A 13,003-nucleotide genomic window follows, 5' to 3' on the forward strand; every position below is an offset into this window, starting at 1 on the left:
AGAAAATTCTGCTATATATGATAATATGGATGAACCTGGAGGACATTATGCTAAATGAAATCAGCCAGACTCAGAAAGACAAATACTGCATGATCTCACTTATATGTGGAATCTTTAAAAAAAAAATCAAACTCATAGAAGCAGAGAGCTGAATTTTGGTCGCAGGGAGCTGAGGGGAGCGGAAAATTGGGAGCTTTTGGTCAAGTGGTACAAAGTTTCATTTATGCAGGATAATTTCTGGTGATCTGATGTATAGCATGGTGGCTGTAGTTAATAATACTGTATTGTATATTTGGAGTTTGCTAAGAGAGTGACTTTTATGTGTTCTCACCACAACAAAAAAAATAGTAACTATGTGACATGGTAGATATAGATTAATTAGCTTGAGTGTGATGATCATTTCACAATGTATAGGTATATCAAAACATCACACTGTACACCTTAAATATATACAGTTTTTATGTATAAATTATACCTCACTAAAACTAGGGGAAGGAGGAGAAAATGAAGCCCATGTTGACCAAGGTTAGCAACCCCAAATTTAGATGCTGTTGATTAGAGAAACTATATATGAAGATCCTTTTTAATTTATTTTAAAAATCTCTATAAATTTCAGAAAACCAAACAACACGAAAGCATTACTTTATCATCAAAATCCATTGCTATATTTTACAGCAGGGATTGGCAAAATTTTTTTTGTAAAGGGTCAGATAGTAAATATTTTCAACTTTTGGGCTGCATGGTCTCTGCCATTGTAGCTGGAAAACAGTCATAGACAATATGCAAATTAATGGGTATGGCTGTGTTCCAATAAGACAGTAAAATAAGACAGTAAAATTTGAATTTCATGTAACTCTCACATGTCACAAAATATTCTCTTTAAAAATGCTATTGCAATAAGCCTCAAAATGATACAGCTTGAAAATTACTTTCTTAGCTTAAAATAAAGATCTATACAATTTTTTCTGGATGTATGTAATTAACATTATTTTATTCAGTAATTGAGTAATTTTAAAAGAAAGTGAAACTTTTAGACATGCAAAATGAACTTTTCAGAAGAACAGAAAAATGATGGATCAATAGCTATGATATAATTTCTCAAATGAGTTTTTTATCTATAGGAATGTATTGACCATTTCTTCTTTACTTCTTTATTGTACATACATCTTTTGAGTTGTTCTTCAAGGCAGAGGCTCTATCCTGTCCATGTTTTGGTATTCACCACCTGTCTGAGTCCCTGGTGCATAGTAGGCCCTTAAAATATACTTGTTGAATTGAACAAAACTAATAAAATTAATCCAGTTTATGGCTATACTTCTGAAATTTAATTTTTTGTGGAAATGTAAAAATTTATTTATATGTATGGAGTTTAAAAAATGTTCCATTTGGAATTCTGAAAATAAAAGTATCTAATTTTGAATTAGAACAAATTAGTTGTTTTACCAAGAAAAACCCAAATTAAATAGAATAAAATAATAGAAACCAAAATCTTATGCCTAATAAAGTAAAAATCAAGCCATGGTTAAAATACAGGAGGATTTCCAAGTAGGAACGCCACCAAGGTAGGTAGACCTTGAGGTAGAAATCTTCTTAGTGTGTTCAAAGACCAGAAAGAAGGCCACAGTAGTTGAAGTGGAGTGAGTGAAGAGAGGAATGGTTGGAAATTTGTTTGGAGAGATACCGAGGGTCTTAATCACATAGGGCCATGTCAAGGTCTTGACATTTCATTCTAAAAGTTATGGGAAGGCATTTGAAAGGCTTTAGCAGTGGAGTGGCATGGTCAGATTTATGTTTTAAATGGAACATGTTGGCTGTTGTGTGGATGCTGGAGAAACAAGAATGGGAAAAGGGAAAACAGTAAAGAGGCTAGTGTTGTAGTCCAGACCAGAAATAATGGCGACCTAGAATAGGGTGGAAGTATTTGAGCTGGTGAAACGTGTTTCGATGCAGCATCGATTTCAGAGAGAAAGTGGATTGTGTTTGATGGTGGACTATTTGTGAAATATGAGAAAGAGGAAAGTCAAGGATGCTGCCAAGATTTTTGCCATGAACAACTAGGTGAATGGTGGTCTCATGTAGTAAGATGAGAACCATTGTAGTATTTACAAATTTTGGAAGCGGGGGTTAAAAGTTCTGTTTTGTATGTATTATATTTCAGGTTCCTATTAGACATCCAAGTGGATATATAGGGTAAGTAGTTGGATATGAGAATCTGGATTTCAGAGGTGAGATTAGAGCTGATGATACATATTTGGCAGATTCAGGCAAAGCTACCCATCAGCTCCATTTTCTTCCCTCTTTCCTTGAAGATATTCATTACTCTGAGGCTGGTGTGTAGCCTTCCTCTGAATGTTTTTTTATTGATTTGTTTTTCATTTTTTTATATAGCCATATCTGTATATGGTACTATTTTGAATGCTTTCAAAATGAGAAGACATGCTGTATACATGTATATATATTTTTTCAAATTTCTTTTGCAGCTCAATTTTGTTTTTGAGATTTACTTAGTTGATCCAAGCATCTACAGTTCATTAACTGTTCAATTTACTGTATGACTAAATAAGATTTTAATTAGCATTCCTTTTCTGAAAGAGTTAGTTTCTGATTTTTCTTAATGCAATCAGTGTGGCAATGAACATCGTTGTACATGTTTTTTTCATTTACCCATGTGCAAGAGTTTCTCTTGGGAATATAAATAGAAATGCAATTGCTAGAAACTAGGATATTCACATATTCAGGTTTACAAGATGTTTTCAGATTTATCTTTAAAGCAGTGTACCAACTTACACAATGGCAGGACTCTAGAGTTCCTTCTCTCAATATCTGAAATTAGAGTAAATGTGATTATGTATGATGTTTACATTATTTTTTGTTAGATACATTTCATCTGGTTAAGAAAGTCTCCATAGATTTCTGATTTTCATAGATATTTTATCAAGAATTGATGTAGAATTTTATCAACTGCAGTTTGTGAATCTGTTGAAATTGTCACTTTTTTGTTCTTTTAATCTGTTAATATGGCAACTTGCATTATTAGACTTTCTAATGTTTTTCATGCTTGCATTTTGGGATAAATTCTGCTTGATATCCATTTACCTATCTATTTACTTATTCATCCACTCATCCATATAACATTTAATTAAATATCTTCAGGTAGGTATCAGGTTTATCTTGTTACACAGGTTTTCCTCCTATTCTATTATCTGGAACACAGGGTTTAATATTAGGGATTATCCACTAGTTTAGTGGACTCACCTGAAAAAAATATGTGGCCCTGATACCTTATGTGAAAGTTATTAGTATTCTTATATGACTTATAAAGGTTTAAGTGTATCTTCTAATATGTCCTCCTTTTCATTTTTAATGAAATGCTTATTTTTCCTTCTTTCTTTTATTCTTGATCAATTTTGCCAGAGATTTGTCTAAGTTAATAGCTTTATCCAATGAAGCAGTTTTTGGTTTTGCCGATCCTCTCTATGATTTCTTTGCTTTTCTATTTCATTAATTTCAGCTTTATTTGTTATTTACTTATTTTTTCCTTTGTGTTTATTTTTTAAAAATTAAGTTGAATTGTTAGCTCACCAATATTATATTTTTGTAATATTTGATATATTAATACATATTCAAATATACATGTTTATAAAGTATATATAATATTTATAAGAATATTTGAAATGCATATGTGAATTATGAAGCATAACAATAATAAATGAACATCTGTGGATACACTATCCAAACAAATAAGTAGAAATAATCAATAATGTTGAAAATAAGTTCTAACCTGTTTTTATCTCAATAACTCATTACGTATATATTAGGAAATATTTCAAACATGCAGACAAAGATATAGATTCATCTATTCTTTTCTCCAGCTTTATTGAGATATAATTGGCATATAACGTTGTGTAAGTTTAAGGTGTACAACATGATGATTTGACACAAGTATGTATTGTGAAATGTTTATCAAAATAAGGTTACTTAACATATCCTCCACCTCACTTAATTACCATTTTTATTGTTGTTATGGTGAGAACATTAAAGAACTACTCTCACAGCAACTTTCAAGTATACAATACAGTATTATTAACTATAGTCACCATGGGGTTCCTTAGATCCCCAGAACTTATTCATTGTATAACTGAAAGTTTGTAACATTTGACCAGTATCTCCCCATTTCCCTCCTCCCTCAGTCCCTGGAAACCATCATTCTACTCTCTTTCTATGAGTTTGATGTTTATAGATTCCACATGTAAGTGAGGTCATACAGTATTTGTCTTTGTCTATCTGACTTATTTCACTTAGTGTAATGCCCTCAATGTCCATCCATGTTGTCACAAATGATAACATAGATTCCACATAGCTCCCTTTTCAAATATTAGTTGATCATACATGTGTGGATTTATTTCTGGGTTCTTAGTTCTTTTCCTTTGGTCTATGTTGACTGTTTTTATACCAGTACCATACTGTTTTGATTTCTACAACTTAGTAATATAGTTTGAAATCAGGAAGCATGATGCCTTCAGCTTTGTTCTTTCTCAAGATTGCTTTGGCTATTCAAGATCTTTTGTGATCCCATAGAAATTTTAGGATTTTTTTTCTATTTCCATGACAAATGCCATTGGAATTTTGATAGAGATTGCACTGACTCTATAGATGGTTTTGGGTAGTATGGACATTTTAACAATATTAACTCTTCCAATCTGTGAATATGGGATACCTTTTCATTTATTTGCAACTTCTTAAACTTCTTTCATCAATGTCTTATAGTTTTCAGTGTATAGATCTTTCATTTCCTTGGTTATATTTATTCCTAAGCATTTTATTGTTTTTGATGCTACTGTAAATGGGATTCTTTATTTCATTTTTAGATATTTCATTATTTGCATATAGAAATAAAAGTGATTTTTGTATATTGATTTTGTATCCTAAAATGTTACTAAATTTATTTGTTAGTTCTAACAGTTTTTTGATGGAGACTAGGATTTTCTATGTACAAAAGGCTGGGGAGGCTTGTCACTCACCCCATTCTCCCTTTCTCGGGAAGGGGAACTCTTTCTACCTGGGGGGTTCCCTCTTGGCATTGAGCAGTGCTGGCCTGGGAGGTGGGATGATGCAGGTAAAATCAAGCTCTTCTTCCTTCCCATTTTGCATGGTTATTTTCAGGGTTTTTGTTCCACTGTGTTGCTGACGTTTCTTAAAGTGGACTCCTGAGCTCTCCCAGAGCTGTTTTTGTTTGTGAATAGCTCTCTAACTGTTGATCTTTGTGGAAGGATGAAAGCTGGGGTCTGCTGCTTCACCATCTTGGTGACATCACTCCCTCTATCCTGTTTAAAATGTACCCAAGTTTCATTCAGGTACAGCGAGGCCAACAGATTAGAAGATGATTCCCATTGAAAAATATCATTTATTATTCACAATTCCCAAGAGGAGGGGAGCGTGCCATGCCACGTAGAGTCACAAGAGAGAACACTGGGGTCAGTCATAGACAGAGAGAAAGAGAGTGAGGAGAACTGTGGAAAAGCCTTTATTGTGGTTTTCTTGGTAAGGAATGGGCAAGGCTATATAAGTGGGCTGCCCAGATTTAGGATTGGCTAGCTTGATAATTTCAGTGTGCTCAGAGGTCTAATAGGAGCTGCCCCTAGTTCTCTGATGCTTGATCCTAGGGTGATTAGGGCAGGAGGTTAGTATCTTACAACTGTTAGTACACAATAAAGAAGGTGTTTGGGGTGTATGGGCTCTGGATTGGTTAGTTTGCTCATGAAAGCTATGCTCACTGTATAGTTGCTTCTACCTGTAGAAATCAGCTAAGTCTGGGAAAGGTGGTCCCTCTCTAGTCAACAAGATCCCATAATGACAAAATATCAGATAGAGAAACTAAAAAACATTTTTAATTCATATACCTACAAACTCTACTTTTTGTTTTTATTATTACTTTATCTTTTATGCTATATATACTAAGATACAATTTGTATAAAGCTCCAACAATGAAACTAGTCAATATATCATTTAGGTATATATACATATGTAACAAAGATTTAAAATCTCATTCATTTTTTAATTAAAAACTTTTTTCTAATATGTACATTTAAGACCATTTATTTCTGATTACAGCAAGAGCTGTACCTCAATTTTTACCATTTTGTCTTTAATGAAATTCAGATAGGAATGTTTTTATATTTGTATAATTTCTACTTGGCACATGAGTTATTTAGAAGTTTTCCTTTTTTTCTGAAGGTGATATGTTTATTTGATTGTATATTTTTGTTTAATAATTTAAGGAATTTGGTCTTCATTCCTAGATTCTTTGGTATTTATTGACTTTTATATATTTGTATTATATTATTATATCTCAAGTTCTTCTTCTAAGTTCAATTTTCCTTTTTGCTAAAGTGAAAGCTATCTGTTAATAGCTCTTTCTACAAGGATTTATGAACTAAGTGCAAGGATTTCTAAACTTAGTTAAGCTAAGTCTTTTTTTTTAAGTGACTATTTCACTCTCACTTTTGAATGGTAGTTTAGCTGGTTGTGGCCTTCTAGGTTGACAATTGTTTTTCTTCAGCATTCTAAAGATATAATTCCACTGTTTAGGTAGTCTCTGTTGCTGCCAAAAATTTGCTCTCGTTCTAGTTATTGTTTCTTAATAGGTAATCTCTCCCCCCTCCCTTTTTGCAATTTGGTTTTTCTCTTTTGATTTTATTTAATGTTCTGAAGTTTCACTAAATTTTACTTAATAATAATAGTTGCTATTATTATTGTTGTTACTAGTATTATTATTTAAATTCTGCTTAGGAGTTGGCATACTTCAATTTGAAGATTCATTTCTTAAAAACATTTCCAGAAATTTCTAACCATTGCCATTTTGGATATCCTCTCTTTCCCATTTTTTAAAAGTGTTTTCCTTCTGGAACTTCTAGTAAAAATAGTGTATGTTCTCTAAGTCTGTGAGGCTGTTTCTGTTTTATAAATAAGTTCATTTGTATCATTTTTTTAAGATTTTGCATATAAGCAATACCATATGATATTTGTCTTTCTCTGTCTTACTTCACTTAGTATGATAATTTCCAGGTCCATCCATGTTGCTGCAGATGATATTATTTTATTCTTTTTAATGGCTGAGTAATATCCCATTGTATATATATACCACATCTTCTTTATCCATTCATCTGTTGATGTATAGCACAGGGAATGCTGCTTAACATTCTGTAATAACCTAAACGGGAAAAGAATTTGAAAATGAAGAGATACATGTATATGTATAACTGAATCACTCTGCTGTACACCTGAAATTAACACAACATGGTTAATCAACTACACTCCAATAAAAAATAAAAAGTTAAAAAAATATTGTATGTTTTCCTTCTATATGTCATATATTTTAAATTCTCTGTCAAGTTTCCTATCTCTTTACCTCTCAGTATTGCATTTTGGTGTTTTCTTTAAAAATTATTTTCCAGTTTTTAAATTTCTCTTTAGCTTTGTCTAATTTGCTATTTATCCATCTATTGGCTTTTTAAAAAATTACAATGACAATAATTTTTAATTTCCAAAAATTCTATGTGGATCTGTTACCAATCTATCTGCTCTTGTTTTTCTTTTTCTTATTGTATTATTTTCTCTCTTTTTAGCTTGCATGTTTTTTCTCTCTTTTAACTTTTAATCATATTTATTTCATAATTTATCTATTTGCTCAATGTTCTATTTGCTCAATGTATTTATAATCTAATTCTCCTGTATTCTGGATCCATCACAGTTGGCCATTCTTTTCATGTGTTTCTATTTTTTATAGTGAGCTATATTTGGAAAGATTTTTTTTCATCGTTGGTGTCCATGTACTCTGAATTTTAGAAAAGTCTTGGAAAGCAGACTTACATTTGCATGTTACAAATATCTCAGGAATTTCATCGATCTTGGTACAAAATTTATATTAATTTCCCTACTTTATATTTCTTACAGAACATACTTATTCTAAAATCAGACTATCTATCTCACATACATGGTATTTTAATTTCTCACAGGTATTTTTTATAAATCCAAAGTCTCATATATAAACAGATTATCTTGTTACTTCCATGTACATATGAGTGGAGTCTCCGTTTTCCCTGTTCCAGCTTTATTCAGCGGTTTTGCTTAAAATTCCCTATCTTAAGAGCCCCATGTGTGGAGATTACACTGTTATTTCCTAACTGTTAGGGTGTATATCTGTGTATTGGGACTCACCATACAAACTAAGAGAATAGCTCACTATCCTACAACTTAGTTTCTGCCACCTGGGAATTTCCCTTTCTTTCTTTTGGGTTTACTATGTAAACTTATTCTGTGATAATTCATCCAGCATTTCTAGATATATAAAGGGAAGTTCTTGTTAGTTCAGTGTGTAGGTTGCCACCTATTCATTCTTTGACCTATTGCAATTTGGTTTCCACTGCCACCACTCCACTGAAACTGTTTCCCAGTTCTTAACTTCTATGACTTCATGCTCTCATCTCTGTTATTTGACATTATTGACCCTGAGATCTTTGAATTTTTTTTCCTTTTTTTTCTTGAATTCTGTAAAACCTCTCTTATTTCTTTGACTCCATTTGGAAAATCCATCAGTCTTTTTTACCTGTTCCTTTTCCTTTTTAAAAAGAAATTTTAATAGAAATATTTAAAATATTTAAAACATATAAAAAATAATACAATGGAGCCCAGAGGAAGATGGCAGAGCAGAAGGATGTGCTCTCACTCTCTCTTGCGAGAGCATCAGGATCACAACTAGCTGCTGGAAAATCATCGACAGGAGGACACTGGAACTCACCAAAAAATATACCCACGTCCAAGGACAAAGGAGAAGCCACAGTGAGACGGTAGGAGGGGTGCAATCACAGTAAAATCAAGTCCCATAACTGCTGAGTGGGTGACTCACAGACTGGGGAACACATATACCACAGAAGTTCACCCACTGGAGTGAAGGTTCTGAGCCCCACGTCAGGCTCCCCAACCTGGGGGTCTGGCAATGGGAGGAGGAATTCCTAGAGAATCAGACTTTGAAGCCTACTGGGATTTGATTGCAGGACTTTGACAGAACTGGGGGAAACAGAGACTCCACTCTTGGAGGGCACACACAAAATGGTGTGTGCATTGGAACCCAGGGGAAAGAGCAGTGACCCGAGGGGACACTGAATCAGACTTACCTGCTAGTGTTGGAGGGTCTCCTACGGAGGCGGGGGATGACAGTGGCTCACCGTGGGTACAAGGACACTGGCAGCAGAAGTTCTGGGAAGTACTCCTTGGCGTGAGCCCTCCCAGAGTCCGCCATTAGCCCCACCAAAAAGCCCAGGTAGGCTCCAGTGTTGGGTTGCCTCAGGCCAAACAACCAACAGGGAGGGAACTGAGCTCCGCCCACCAGAACAACAGTCAGCTCTACCCACCTCCAGTCCCTCCCATTAGGAAACTTGCATAAGCCTCTTAGATAGCCTCATCCACCAGAGGGCAGACAGGAGAAGCAAGAAGAACTACAATCCTGCAGCCTGTGGAACAAAAATCACATTCACAGAAAGACAGACAAGATGAAAAGGCAGAGGGCTATGTACCAGATGAAGGAACAAGATAAAACCTCAGAAAAACAACTAAATGAAGTGGAGATAAGCAAACTTCCAGGAAAATAATTCAGAATAATGATAGTGAAGATGATCCAGGACCTCAGAAAAAGAATGGAGGCAAAGATCGAGAAGATGCAAGAAATGTTTAACAAAGGCCTAGAAGCATTAAAGAACAAACAAACAGAGATGAACAATACAATAACTGAAATGAAAACTACACTAGAAGGAATCAATAGCAGAATAACTGAGGCAGAAGAACGGATAAGTGACCTGGAAGACAGAATGGTGGAATTCACTGCTTTGGAACAGAATAAAGAGAAAAGAATGAAAAGAAATGAAGACAGCCCAAGAGACCTCTGGGACAACATTAAACGAAACAACATTCACATTATAGGGTGCCCAGAAGGAGAAGAGAGAGAGGAAGGACCAGAGAAAATATTTGAAGAGATTATAGTCAAAAACTTCCCTAACATGGGAAAGGAAAGAGCCACCCAAGTACAGGAAGTGCAGAAAGTCCCATACAGGATAAACCCAAGGAGAAACATGCCGAGACACATAGTAATCAAATTGGCAAAAATTAAAGACAAACAAAAATTATTAAAAGCAGCAACGGAAAAATGACAAATAAAATACAAGGGAACTCCCATAAGGTTAATAGTAGATTTCTCAGCAGAAACGCTACAAGCCAGAAGGGAGTGGCATGATATACTTAAAGTGATGAAAGGGAAGAACCTACAACCAAGATTAGTCTACCTGGCAAGGATCACATTCAGATTCGATGGGGAAATCAAAAGCTTTACAGACAAGCAAAAGCTAAGAGAATTCAGCGCCACCAAACCAGCTCTACAACAAATGCTAAAGGAACTTCTCTAAGTGGGAAACAAGAGAAGAAAAGGACCTACAAAAACAAACCCAAAACAATTAAGAAAATGGTCATAGGAACATACATATCAATAATTACCCTAAACGTGAATGGATTAAATGCTCCAACCAAAAGACACAGGCTTGCTGTATGGATACAAACACAAGACCCATATATATGCTGTCTACAAGAGACGCACTTCAGACCTAGAGACACATTCAGACTGAAAGTGAGGGGATGGAAAAAGATATGCCATGCAAATGGAAATCAAAAGAAAGCTGGAGGGCTTCCCTGGTGGCGCAGTGGTTGAGAATCTGCCTGCCAATGCAGGGGACACGGGTTCGAGCCCTGGTCTGGGAGGATCCCACATGCCGCGGAGCAACTGGGCCCGTGAGCCACAACTACTGAGCCTGAGCGTCTGGAGCCTCTGCTCCGCAACAAGAGAGGCCGCGATAGTGACAGGCCCGCGCACCGCGATGAAGAGTGGCCCCCACTCGCCGCAACTGGAGAAAGCCCTCACACAGAAACGAAGACCCAACACAGCCAAAAATAAACATAATAAATAAATAATAAATAAAAATTAAAAAAAAAAAAACAGAAAGCTGGAGTAGCAATACTCATATCAGATAAAATAGACTGTAAAATAAAGAATGTTACAAGAGGCAAGGAAGGACACTACATAATGATCAGGGGATCAATCCAAGAAGATATATTATAAATATATATGCACCCAACATAGGAACACCTCAATACATAAGGCAACTGCAAACAGCTATAAAAGAGGAAATTGACAGTAACACAATAATACTGGGGGACTTCAACACCTCACTTACACCAATGGACAGATCATCCAAAATGAAAATAAATAAGGAAACAGGAGCTTTAAATGACACAATAGATCAGATAGATTTAATTGATATTTATAGGACATTCCATCCAAAAACAGCAGATTACACTTTCTTCTCAAGTGTGCATGGAACATTCTCCAGGATAGATCACATCTTGGATCACAAATCAAGCCTCAGTAAATTTAAGAAAATTAAAACGATATCAAGCATCTTTTCTGACCACAACACTATGAGATTAGAGATGAATTACAGGGAAAAAAATGTAAAAAACACAAACACACGGAGGCTAAACAATACGTTACTAAATAACCAAGAGTTCACTGAAGAAATCAAAGAGGAAATCAAAAAATACCTAGATACAAATGACAATAGAAACACGATGATCCAAAACCTATGGGATGCAGCAAAAGCAGTTCTAAGAGGGAAGTTTATACCTATACAAGCCTACCTCAAGAAACAAGGAAAATCTCAAATAAACAATCTAACATTACACCTAAAGTAACTAGAGAAAGAAGAACAAAATAACCCCCCAAGTTAGCTGAAGGAAAGAAATCATAATGATCAGAGCAGAAATAAATGAAATAGAAACAAAGAAAACACCAGCAAAGATCAATAAAACTGAAAGCTGGTTCTTTGAGAAGATAAACAAAATTGATAAACCATTAGTCAGACTCATCAAGAAAACGAGGGAGAGGACTCAAATCAATAAAATTAGAAATGAAAAAGGAGAAGTTACAGCAGAAACCGCAGAAATACAAAGCATTCTAAGAGACTACTACAAGCAACTCTATGCCAATAAAATGGACAACCTGAAAGAAATGGGAAAATTCTTAGAAAGGTATAACCTTCCAAGACTGAACCAGGAAGAAAGAGAAAATATGAACAGACCAATCACAAGTAATGAAATTGAAACTGTGATTAAAAATCTTCCAACAAACAAAAGTCCAGGACCAGATGGCTTCACAGGTGAATTCTATCAAACATTTAGAGAAGAGCTAACACCCATCCTTTTCAAAAACTTCCAAAAAATTGCAGAGGAAGGAACACTCCCAAACTCATTCTATGAGGTCACCATCACCCTGATACCAAAACCAGACAAAGATACTACAAAAAAAGAAAATTACAGACCAATATCACTGATGAATATAGATGCAAAAATCCTCAAAAAAATACTAGTAAACAGAATCCAACAACACATTAAAAGGATCATACACCATGATCAAGTGGGATTTATCCCAGGGATGCAAGGATTCTTCAATATACGCAAATCAATCAATGTGATACACCATATTAACAAATTGAAGAAGAAAAACCATATGATCATCTCAATAGATGCAGAAAAAGCTTTTGACAAAATTCAACACCCATTTATGATAAAAACTCTCCAGAAAGTAGGCATAGAGGAAACCTACCTCAACATAATAAAGGCCATATACGACAAACCCACAGCAAACATCATTCTAAATGGTGAAAAACTGAAAGCATTTCCTCTAAGATCAGGAAGAAGACAACGATGTCCACTCTCGCCACTATTATTCAACATAGTTTTGGAAGTCCTAGCCACAGCAATCAGAGAAGAAAAAGAAATAAAAAGAATACAAATTGGAAAAGAAGAAGTAAAACTGTCACTGTTTGCAGATGACATGATACTATACATAGAGAATGCTAAAGATGCCACCAGAAAACTACTAGAGCTAATCAATGAATTTGGC

General features: G+C 34.8%; 1 long non-coding RNA gene across 5 annotated transcripts in view; it reads left to right on the forward strand.

Moving 5' to 3' along the window:
- Positions 1-13,003, forward strand: part of LOC132357290 (uncharacterized) — a 927,280-nt gene that overhangs the window by 270,315 nt on the left and 643,962 nt on the right. The window contains exon 7 of one of the 5 annotated variants that reach the window (XR_009500200.1): positions 2,159-2,190. The exons of the other annotated variants lie outside the window; for them this stretch is intronic. This is a non-coding gene — a long non-coding RNA (uncharacterized LOC132357290). The remainder of the gene's footprint in view (positions 1-2,158; positions 2,191-13,003) is intronic. 5 annotated transcript variants of the gene reach the window in all.

Source organism: Balaenoptera ricei, chromosome X, assembly GCF_028023285.1.
Source record: "Balaenoptera ricei isolate mBalRic1 chromosome X, mBalRic1.hap2, whole genome shotgun sequence".
Classification (NCBI taxonomy): Eukaryota; Metazoa; Chordata; class Mammalia; order Artiodactyla; family Balaenopteridae; genus Balaenoptera; species Balaenoptera ricei.